The sequence below is a fragment of the Rhopalosiphum padi genome, chromosome 3 (genome assembly GCF_020882245.1).
Source record: "Rhopalosiphum padi isolate XX-2018 chromosome 3, ASM2088224v1, whole genome shotgun sequence".
Taxonomy (NCBI): Eukaryota; Metazoa; Arthropoda; class Insecta; order Hemiptera; family Aphididae; genus Rhopalosiphum; species Rhopalosiphum padi.
The window spans coordinates 64,844,771-64,857,882 of NC_083599.1; the positions used below are offsets into that span (position 1 = coordinate 64,844,771).

At 27.0% G+C, this 13,112-nt stretch overlaps 1 long non-coding RNA gene across 1 annotated transcript; it reads left to right on the forward strand.

The window, feature by feature from the left end:
• Positions 1-2,248: 2,248 nt before the first annotated feature.
• On the forward strand, positions 2,249-5,498 carry LOC132924076 (uncharacterized). Its single transcript, XR_009661291.1, has 3 exons — positions 2,249-2,459; positions 3,453-3,487; positions 5,409-5,498. It is a non-coding gene; the product is annotated as an uncharacterized LOC132924076 (long non-coding RNA).
• Positions 5,499-13,112: the final 7,614 nt, after the last annotated feature.

Below are 13,112 nucleotides of genomic sequence, written 5' to 3' on the forward strand. Positions count from 1 at the left end.
CTAAAATTATATAAAATATTTAAAATGATTAAATAAACATTAAACACTCATTTTAAAGAATTAGTTAATATATAATATGTATATATATCATCGTAGACAGATAATACAGTCGTATATGGTAATTGATAAAGTAATGAATAAAATCGTCGTGTAATAATTTATTAGTAATATTAATAATAACTGTAGATATATTTATGTGTCAAACGTATGCGAACAATTTGAACCACAAGATTCATTTTTAACAGATTTTCGTCGTATAGTAAACCATCACTTAATCGATTAAAATAATACATATATTAGGTATAATACATACACAATAAATAAGTATATAATTTGAAGTTATAGGTAATTACCACTATTTATTTGACTTAAATTGCTTGGTAAAATATATATTTTAAATGTCTCGTCTTTTTATCCGTATTCCAGTATCATCAGCGATTATGAACATTGTATTCAGCTAGATCAGTTAAACCTGAAAAATTGTGGGTAGATTTATGATTAAAAAAAACTTCTTTTATGATTATTACGTCAAATTTTACAATTTATAGTGTTCTTAATACTGTTTATATATATATATGTGTGTGTGTGTGTCAGTCATCGTATGTCTGGAAAAATGTGCTGAACAGTGAATAAGCTTTAAGCGATTTTAGCATGACGCCCGAGTGTGTCGGTATTACACGATTAACGCGGGTTTAAGGGGCCTCGCTACTGCCGTCAATTAGAGCTCAAAAGACGTAAAGTGTTGACAAAATTAAAGTTAGTTTAAGATGTCCGATTTTGATTCTGAAAAAAATTCTGAACTCGGCAGAAAATTGTCTATATATCGTACGGAATACTTATTAAAACCAGAATGTTTCGTACGATCTACAGACATTTTTCTGACGAATTTAAATATTTTTTCAGTATTAAGATCAGACAACGTTAACTAACTTTAATTTTGTCAAATCAATAAGTAGATAAGTTGTCGTAAAATTCGTATAGTGAACTTTTATTGTTATCGAGTTATTGACATGTGCATGCGCGTATTCCAGCCGGTACCCGCATCGCATTTCACTCACACTAATAATCATTTACAACTAACACGTAGATCTCGGACGGCTAAAACGAGATTATGAATTGCCTAAATGATGTCCCTTAAATAATAACCGTAGCGAGGCCCCTTAAATTATAATTTTGATATTATCCCGTAGACTAAGTTTTTAAGTGAGTTATGAGCATTTTTAATTTACGCTATGTTATATACGCATAACTTGCTAAAAAATTGAACTATCGTAAGAAACCAACATACAAACACAGATTATTTTCTTACCATCAAGTTTCATAATAGGTTATAGAAATAGGTCGATTCACTATTTCACTCTAATTTTTAAACTGACGGAGCTAAACGTGATCTGCTGAGCCTAAATTTGCTATGTTACGTACTTGTAAGACGGAGACAATATCACATGCGGGTGTGACGCGCTCTTAAGTGTGCCTGAATTCCCTAGTTCCCAAACATTGAAAATATTTTGTAAGCAAATAATTAGCATGTATTTGTAATTATTTTTTGTTGTAATATTTCGCAATTTGTACGCTTTTAGATTTTACATAAAATCAAAAAATTACCACGGGGGTTGGAGAAACATAAATATGTTTTTATAAAAATGTTTTCTATGGCCAATTTAACACGTACTTAGCATAAATTGGCACGAATAAAAACCCGAGATTTTATAACAAAACAAATATTTTTTCGAAACGCTAAGATACAAAAAAGTAAACACAGAAATATCATATTTTATAAACCTTTATACATAGACCTACGTTAATAATAACCCATGGACAATCCACAACCTTTTTTAGTGGTAGTAATTATGTGTGATTCAAAAACTTCCAGTATCTCGTTATACCATATTATGTACATGAATACATGATATAATATAGTATATACTTTTACATTAACCTGCAAAGAGACGAAAAAAAAATAATTTGCATAGTCATCACATTTTGGGGCGTGGCGTTCTCGCACACGAACCGCGCGGCCCGTGCTCCGTCCGTAACTGCAGATGCTGTATTTGTACAGCCGATACAGGATTTACAAAAAGAGTAGAGATGAATAAATTCATCGTAAATTCACGAAGCCGGTGCCTGGTTTGTCGACGTTACAGGATGGGCGTGTTATGTAGGCCATCGACTACGCCGTCGCCAGTTCGCCACCACTGATGCCGTCCCGAGGCAGCGCGGTTATACGATAATACAGCCGACGCGCGCCGTCTCCGTTTGTTTATACGTAAACACGAGGCGCCACTGAAATACTATTTTTTTTGTATTAACAATGTAAGACAATAAAATTATGTTTAAACAACGGTTCCTGAGCGCAGCGCGTTAGAACGTCGTAAGACAGTTGTTTCTACGATTTCCATAGCCGATAAATACTGAACATCCTCACCGTTAATATCAAACGCTAAAATGCTGTGTGTATCGTGAGTATCTATAGCATAAATAAATAGCGCACTTAATGTAGAATATAGTAATACTGTATTATAGTGTATTAGTGTATATTGTACGTGCATGTTTCCAACGTCGGGAAGATATTTCAGATATTTTAAACATTACACGAATAATAATATGTACGTTATATTATGGATTTTCAATACGTTTAGATTAAATTGTAAAAACGGTCTAACGAGTACAGTTTATATTTAATATCACCAACACGTAAAACTAAATTAAATTATGAATTAAATGGTAACAATAGAATAACGTGTTGGTAGGTGTTTAGGTACATTGTACATTTGTACTTAGTATATAATACAAGTATTGTGCTTAGTATAATAATAAAATATGGTTAATAGGTATAAGTGGTTTAATAGATGATGTATTACGATGATTTAATGTCAAATCATTGGAGATTTAATCAACAATCAACACTAAAGGTTACGTGAAGGTAGTGGTGCGTAGATATTGTTTGAACAAATTGACTCACATAGTCATATAAAGTGACAGATTTAAAAAGTATCAATATTTCAGTTTTAATATTATGTAGGTAGTATTTTAGTATAAATATTCATATCTAATATTTTAAAATAAAATACTCAGTTCTTCATAAACTGTTTTTACAGAAATTATAAAAATAAAAGTTCCACATGCATTAGATCGTTTCTAACGTAACATCTACTGCATGTACCTACGAGTAATAGTTTACTGTACAAATAATAATATTCTTTATTTAACAGTTATGAAATTATTTACGTATAGTGTTATTATTTTAAAGTAACTCTACATCGTTCATTAGTAAAGATGTTTTCTTGTTAATAAATACTCAGAAAAAAACAACAATACTAATAAGCGTTAATAGTAAATGTTTCTTTAGTTTAATCGTGACTATTGTTGTGGTCGGTAATTACGTTAAAATCGAATGAAAAACATCAAAAAAAATATATAATTGTTTATTAATTTTACTATTTTTTTTATAGACAAAACTATTGGGGATATTTATACAAACATTGAGGTAAATTATATATTTTATTTTATTTAGTTAGAATTAAATAACAATTTTTTATTACTATTAATTAATTTTATGAAATATGATGAAATATGTATAACTATCGTTTCCGCATTTTTACTTGTTTATTCATCAATGAAAAGTGATAAACTCAAATATAATATACACAGTTAGGTGTAGGTACTCGTAATAACTTTTTACTTAGAATTTTAGAAACAAAATATTTTAAATTTGTTTATCTAAATTATTACTAAAAATTGTTTTACTATACATATTTAAATAATTATGTGATTATGAATAAAAATTGAAATAAATTTCACGTGTAAAAATATTAGCTACACTTATGTTTACAATTTTGAAACGAGACATATATTTCATAGCCCATATTTTCAATGTTATATTTTACATTTATATTGATTAATATGTATCAGTTTGTGCCAATATGTAATATGTATTCAAAGGTAATCACTTATCATACCCAAAAAAGCATTAAATAGTTAAAAGCTTTAAGTTAAACAAAAATTTGAAACTTTCTAACATGTAAATCTATACATATATTTATATAGGTACCCATTTTTTCTATTTATTTAGCTTAAAATTGTTCATTACACAATTGAAATAAAATAAAATATTTAAAATTATTCTATCATCAATAAACAGTAAAATGAATATTTAAAAAAAATAGTTAAAACTGATTGCATACGTAGAAAATCATTATCGGAGATAACTGTTTCAGTCTGTTTATTACAACAGTATAAGTGCCACAAATAATTAGGTACGTGTCGAATAAGTAATATTCATAGACGTTTACATATGAAGGGTTACAGAGAAAAACGATAATAGTCAATATTCCTAAAATGTTCAGTGTTGCAATTTTAAAATTTCAGATCTCAAAACAACCAAGAGATCGAGTACGAAATAATTCAAAAAAATTTATTGTAGTTATACAATTTATTTTGGATACAATGAACAAAAAAAATATTAAATTTACATTTTAGATTTTATGAGAGAAAAAAAATTCTTTTGACTATTATCGTTTTTCTCCGTAACCCTTCATATCTATATTTCAAAAATAATAATGCACTTAAAATTGTTTTTGTTATTATTTCAATGGTTTATCAAAAACATAAAAAAATTAAACAATAATATAACTTTGTACTATATATAGAATCCATTGATTAATGGAATTATTAAAAAAAAAAAATAGTTTTATAAACATCATATTATATTACATAGATAACCTTACATTATTTTAATGTAAAAATATAAGTGTAATTAAGTCGCAGCGAATTTCATGTCCACAAGGAAAAATTGTTGCTAGAAAAATGTTTGAACAATACAATTGCAATGGATTATGAATATAATACTTACATATATACTATACTATAATATTATATTATAATAAAAAAATATTTTAAATCCATTGCCTACATAAGCTAGAAAAGAGAATAAGGAATTCAAATTTAAAATATGTTTTCTAAATTAATATACGAGTTTTGTTACCGAATAATTTTTTCTTTCGCTTATTGGTCAAAATGCACGAAAAATGACGAAAAAACGACCCGCTTTCTAAAGCCTTAAATAGTATAATATACTTTTATTTTCTGAGTATAATATATTAATATAAAAATATTATAAGAATCACTATAATGATTTATAAATACGTCATAATAGACATAAAAGCACCACAGTCCATCATATATTGTTTTATGTTTATCTCTTTTTATAATTTATAATACGAGTACCTATATAAAATGTACCCTTATATTATTTTTTATTTTTATTCAGTATAAAACGTATACGATTACGTGTTTTATACAACACTGAATTATACATTTCAACCCTGAATTATTTAAAATATATATTTAAAGTAAGTTGTCATACAATGTGTGTACAAATACATCGATTGGTTTACACTATATTACAGGTCAGTTATTGAAAATGGTTTTACGCAGTTCAGCTGGTCGGCGAGTCTCGCGTGAGTTTTAGTTTGATAATTTTTTTTCTAATATACATTACATCTGTTGACCTATTTGTGTCCTCGATAACTCATATTATCATTAATTGTTGTGAATACTCAATCGTTACGTGTTTCTACAGTATAATGTGAATGAACACAGAGAACTTGAGAAAAATTGTCGAGTTTTAATTGCTGAATTTGAATATTTTTTCAGAATTAAGATCAGACGACGTCAACTAACTTTAATTTTGTCAAATCCATATATTAAGTTAGTTGTCGTAAAATTCGTATATAGTGAAATTTTATTGTTATCGAGTTATTGACATGTGCATGCGCGTACGAGAGTGGCAGCCGTCGGTGACTCCAGCCGGTATCCAAATCATTGCATTTTACTTAAAATAATAATTATTTACAAGTTTACAACTAACACATAGATCTCGGGCGGCTAAGACGAGATTATGAATTGCCTAAATGTTGTCTGTAACGAAGCCCCTTAATTTATTAGTACTTTTTGGTACGAATGCAAATAAATATTATTAACGTGGTATTATTTTTATTTATTAATACAATTTTAATTATTAAAAAACAAAATTCATAAATTAATTATTGAACTAATTATTATCGAATAAATTGACTATACAAAAATTCATATAATAATATTTTATTTAATAATACAACGAAACAAAAATATATTTTTATGGTATTTATATTTTATATATTATTATTTACATTAAAATAATATATTATAATGTAAACACTATTTTATAATATTGTAAAATATTCAAACGTAACATTTATAAAACTGATACCAAACAGATTTTTAATAATTGGTTTCAATTTTATTTTATTGTATCTAATCTATACGTATTCTATATACATATTTAAACCTCGAAAAAAATCAATCGCTTTTAAAAATTCTTTAAAATTATATCATTTTTACTAATTTTTGAATGTAACATAATTTAAATATAATAAAAATTATTAATAGTTTCCTATATTAAATTTGTTTTATTGCTTAAAAATATTCTAAAAGTTCATAAGAATTATTTAAAATTTATAATAATAATAATAATATATTTTATTAATATTAACAACAATAATAATTTTGTTTTTATACGTTAATAAACTTACAAATTTAAAGTTGTACTTATTTATAATAGGACATAACTATTTTTGAACTTTTATGTAAATACTTGATTGAATACCTATGTTTTCAATATTTACATAGGTACTTGAGTACTTAGTACTTTCCGTACCATAAAAATTATAAAATATATAAGAGGACGCCATACCCGCATGTGTTGTCTTTGTCTTACTAACGTACATCATAACAAATTTTCGTTCAACAAAATACATTCTGTGATGTTAGCTTTATACTAGAGTAAATTTACCTATTATCAAATTTAAAGGTAAGAATATTATCTAGACAATGACATATGATTTTATTGATATTAATATATTATCATTTTAAAGTAAGTTATAAATATTGTAAAGTTGTAATATTTTACATAGCTGTAACGCCTGTAACTCACTTTAAAATAATATCATTAAAAGCATATATGTCATTGTCTAGATAATATTCTTACCTTTAAATTTGATAATAGGTAAATTTACTCTAATATTAAAGCTAACATCACAAAGACAAAATGTATTCTGCTGAATGAAAAATTTTGTTAAAAAGTGAAAATTTGAAAATTGTTTTGTTGTTAAAAATGAATAATGTATTTAGCATTCGTACCTTAGGTTTAAAAGTGTAATACAATGTGTTCCATGGGCGGATAAGCCATTTTTGGCATACCGGGAAATTTTAAAAAGGGGCCCTCCACATGAAAAAACAGTCTAAAAAGGCCAAAGGGCCCCATTACCGAAATACGAAGGCGGGCCCATCGAGAAATGCCCGGTTTCCCGGTACGCCTATCCGCCCATGATGTGTTCTTCATATAAGTAACTCACACTGGTTCCAGAATGCTAAAATATATAAGCAACAATTTTTGTATAGATATTTGAATTTCAAATTTGAATGAAATTTAATATTTAAACGATGAATATCGACTATTGTTTTTTATTATATTCAAAAAAATGTTCGTGGTATTTGCCATTTGGGCACTTTTAAGTATTATGTAGATACAATATTATATTTTATATACACAATGACATTTTCAAAATATTTAGATTGATTTCATCAGGGCCGTATTGCGGTTTGGTGGCGCCCCTGGCAAATCACTGCATTTGCGCCCCCCCTTCCCAAATTAAAAATTTGCATTAGTTTAAAAAAATCATTTGAAATATATAAAATATAAAAAAAAAAAATATATAAATTATATATATTATATTATTATATATGAAAGTGTTTTTTCCTCATCAATATTTTTTATTATCAAATCAAGTGAAAATTTTCTAATTACTTACGCATTAAATATTCTTTAATATAGCTTAAATTAAGGCACCTAGTGCCGATGCCATTTTGTCCTCAAAAAAACACTCTGCGGGAATAACAATACCGCCTTCTAGAATCAACCAAATTTCATAAATTTTTTATAATTGAATTATGAATTACCATAATATTGTACTCACGTAAATTTTACGTCTAAGAAACTACGTCGATACTCGGCAGCAATTCAACAGAAAATAAAACCGTTGTAATTCGAGTGTCTTGTTCTTTATATATCTTTGTTATAGTAGACAATAATAATTTGTTGACGGACGACGGTTTTATTTAAAGAAAAAATATTATAATAAGGCGATAGCGATAAGTCGATAATACGACTGGCCCGACGACCGACATCAAAAAACAATAATACTATTTTAAGAATTACGTAGTTCACCGTTTTTTAATAGAAGTTTAAATAAACATTTTGCTAATGCCTAATATCTGAATAACAGGAAACGTACATTTTGGATACGTACAGACCGTACAGTAGTTAATAGTTATGCTATAAATACGTACATACCTTATCTATTTTATGAGAATATGTTTTGCATATCAATATTAAATCATACGTATAAAATATAATACAAATACTCTATCCAGCCTAAGAACGAATCGGGCGGCGGACAAAAATCGGTCGAAACTCGCGCATTAACATAAATAATTCTTGTATAATAAAAATAGATCGAGGCTCTTCTATAATAAGTCATTAAAATAAATATACATTTTTCAAATATTATGTGAAAAATATTACATAAGTAGTATTGAAATTTGCGCCCCTCTTAGAATTCTTTGAATTGCGCCCCTGGCCCATGCCCTCTTGCCCTGCTCTGAATACGGCCCTGGATTTCATGCTATTGCACATTTATAGTTTATACCGTTTCATTAATAGTAAAATAAACTACTGTAGTCTGTAATATAATTATTATACCCATATTATATTTATTCAATAATAATTTATATACTTAGTTTTAGTTAGAATCGTTTTTGGTTTACAACAATTTATCATTGAAACGATAAATTATTACAGTACCTTCACCCGAATCCTATATTATAACACAGCAGTGCGATTAACTACTTTCCGTTTTTTATTAATTATTTCTATAGCCATTTTTACATGAAAATAAAAAAAAAACAATATTAATAGGCATTGACCGCCTTAATAACTTAAGTTTAGTAACTTAAGTAGTTAAGTATTTATACTGCTGTGTCGCAGTTGACATAATATGTGTATTTTAGTTGGCTATTATATTTTAGCTGCATTATATGTGCTATATATTCATTGAAATCGGGTTTATTAGTTGGTACTACCAGGATAAAAAATGTATTAATTTAATTGTTTTTATTATAATCAGTCCACGGTATCTACATGGTTATTGGACATGACAATACTATAAATTTTAGCACACAGTTTATGATTTTTATAGAAGATAACTTTTTTGTGTAGGATTATGATTCAACATTATATTTGGTTTATATATATATATATATATATTAGAGGAATAAATTCAATATCACAGAAATTCTTGTCAAAACGTTAGTGATTATAGTCCGGAACTAAACAACATCACTAATATAATTTAATTCTTGTCGGAAACTCATTCTTTAATTTAATTAAGTTCTTACGTTTAAGTCTCTCGTATTCTATGTGTACGTATATTCATTTTTATGCGTATGCCTAAACCTTTTGCAGTTTTGCCCATAATAATATAATACCATTAATACCTACTTATGACTATATAATATCGAATCGAGGTTTAAATAATTTTTTTTTCCATATTTTGATACTTCCATTTTTCTATACATATACCTATGTATAAATTGTTTAAAAATTCATAATTTATACAAAAACATACAATGTAAATACCTAAATAATTTTCGTGTGAATATACATTTATAGGTTTTATAAATATATATTATATATATAAATATTAAAATTGTAATAATGTATGGTAATTGGTATAATACATCATCGTCAATGCGTGTTTTCAATTGTATTTTATTTAAAATTCTAACTAACTATGATTATTCGTTTAGATTCTGAGCGAAGCGATTAATGTATTGATTTTACAATGATCTATATCTTTTTTAGTGTATAGGTATAGAAGTCAATAAAATGCTTTAATTTTCCACCTTGGAAGGTGGTTTCGGATAGAAAATTAGATTTTTTCATTGGACTTAAGAGAGGTAAAAATAAAAAAAAACATCTGTTTTTATATAATTGGAAAACAAATAAACAACTAAGAAAAATGGTAATCTTTACGCTAAACCAGTTTTTAACTTAATTGATTTCTTTATTATTTTGTTATAATTAGGAAAACTTAAAATTTCCATCAAGTATATTCAAATTATTATCATTCTTCCGTTCTCTTTTATAATATAATATAGTATAATTTTCAAAATATTTTTATTTGAAATTTTTGATTTATTTTCATAAATGTCGATAAAAAAATTTATGAATAAGTAAAAATACTTGAACATTTTATACAAGGTTCCTAATAAATGGTTCATTTTCCAACTAAAAATGTCATAGATACACAGTCATAGTACCTTTTTATTTATTTTAGTTATTTAAATAAAATTTGAAGCATTTAATTTAGAATTTTCACAAAATTCGTCAAAAACGATAAAATTGCAAGCTATTTGGTGATTAGAAATTCATAGAAACTTTTTTTTATATCAAAGTTTTTAAATTTTAATACATGATTTTTATAAGTAGTTCATAATGGAACCATAAAATCTAAAAAAATATATAAAAACAATTATTTTTTATAGACACTTTTCTTTGAATTGGGATTTAAACGATAAATAGCGAAGTTATAATTATTTTGTTATAGATAATTCAAAAACATTGTTCGTGAGAACATATAACTTTCATAAATATTATAGTTAATAACATTATGAATTTTATACTTTTATTAAACACGTCATGTGATGACTTCTTGTTCCATTTTAAGATAATCCAAATTAAATTTTAAATTATAAAATTTGATTTAATAACATATAGTATTAACATGTATTATTATAATAATTAAATACTAATAATATAATAAATGAAATATTACTGGAAAAAATTATATAAATTATTTCAAAATTATGCGTTATAAAAATAAACTAAATGACTTAATATAGCTATATATAATATAATAGGAATATAAAATAATATAGTTATCTTGAAATGTATGACGACAATAAAAATTAAATCTAACGCAAAAATATGTTTACGTAAAACAGACGAAAAGCCATCATATATAGTTTTAAGCGTTCCATTTATAATTTTATGTATAATTCGTAATTCCAGTAAATGCATATTCTAATGCATATTACTAGGTATAATATCAATATATAATGTAAAAACAGCGATAGTGTAACATATTCATCCCACTTTTAACCCTGAATAATGTTCAAATTTGTAATTTATTTCATGAACAATTTAAATCACAATTAGGTAATTATACTACATTTTTAAGAATAACTAATGTTTTATACAAATTTAATATTTTGAAAGAGAATATTTTTTCTCATAATAAAAAATTGTAAGTAGAAGTGGTCATTAAAAAAAACTATAGAAATCACCCAGACAAAAAATGTTTATATTATAAATAAATACGATTTAATTTACCTGTTGGCCGTAACTTATTTTAAACAAATTATTTAAAAAACTAAATACGTGTTCTTAATACTAAAAAGTGAACATTACATAACAATTATTTTTACAGATAGGTAAATTAAATAGACAATAGTCCATAATTTGTTTTAAATAGATTTGATAAAAGTAAAGTAACAATTGATAAAAATACCTAAATAAATAAAAACCAAGATTTAATCAAGACAGAATTCTGAATTATATTGACTAATGACTAATGTTAGGTTATAATTGGAGCTTTGGAGCGTTCCGCCGTACCTTACGAATAATTTGTTAAAACTTAAAGGGGACGCTGAGGGACTGAGTCCTCCCTCACATTAACCACTGCGTTTTGTTTGTTTTCCGTGGATGTCTGTACCGCTGAAATAAATGACCAGCGTAGCTGCCTGACCGTCTCCGCTCAAAATCGTTTTTCGTATACAATGTCACAACGATATGACCAAGGGCGGACTGGGAGGTAAACGGCCCATTGTTCTACAAAAATAAACAGCCGACCCAACCCGTTTATACCATCCTCTATGAATACCTACCTTGCTACATATTTTTTCGAATAGTTTATGAAATATTATGTAATGTACCTACAATGTACATTATATTATTATTAACCATATAATTATTCGACTACGAAGTATTAACTTATAACAGTATCGTACCATTCGTACCTACCGACCGGCAACCAATAGCAATAGTTTTTAACTGTTTAGTATTTAAAATTTAAAAATACATTTATTAGTAAAATACTATATAATATTGTCAATATTAATCATCATGAGCCCCCGGCCTGGCGGCCCATATATTGAGCCGGCCCGGTGTGCTACGGCACACTAGCACACCTTGCCAGTCCGCCCCTGGATATGACCATCATTCAATTCAAATTTAACACCTATGAATGATAAATAATTTGTTGTTTTTTCTATTTTATTTGTTAAGAGAGTGCATTAGTACAAAAACAATTGTTTAAAACACGACCTCGTACGTTATCGTCGCCCGTTAATTACGTTGTTGATGATAATATTTTGTAAATTGGTCATAGGACCTTGATCAAATTGAATAGTATTTTATCGGTTACGTTAAAAGCTCGTAGGTTAAAATGTATTATCTTTATAAACATAAATTAATTAAGGAATTAAAAAAAAATATATATTTTTCGATCCTTCCTTCAATAAATCGCTGAATTATGGAAATAATTATATCTATGGTTTTCATACACACAATTACGGTTTTGCGATTGCGTATTTTGTCATCGGCGGTTTCGACTTATTCGAGTGAGTACGCGATTACGTCCAAGAACAGCAGTTAATAGTTATATCGTTAAATCACCGTCCATCACGCACCAGATTTGGACTGTTTGTAGGCAGTTGCCTAACTGGCAATAGCGTAACATACATAATAATAATCACCAATCGTAATTTTATTCCATTGTGCATTTGCATCGTAATTATTTCACAGAACTATAATAAAAACAATATGATATCGTGTACGATTCGAATCACCACCTGTGCATCGGCTACGGGCCATTAGCTGGATGCTGATACCACCAAGTGTGCAGCACGCAGAGTGATAAGCACCTGTCCGAAAAATGATAAGGTTCCGAGAT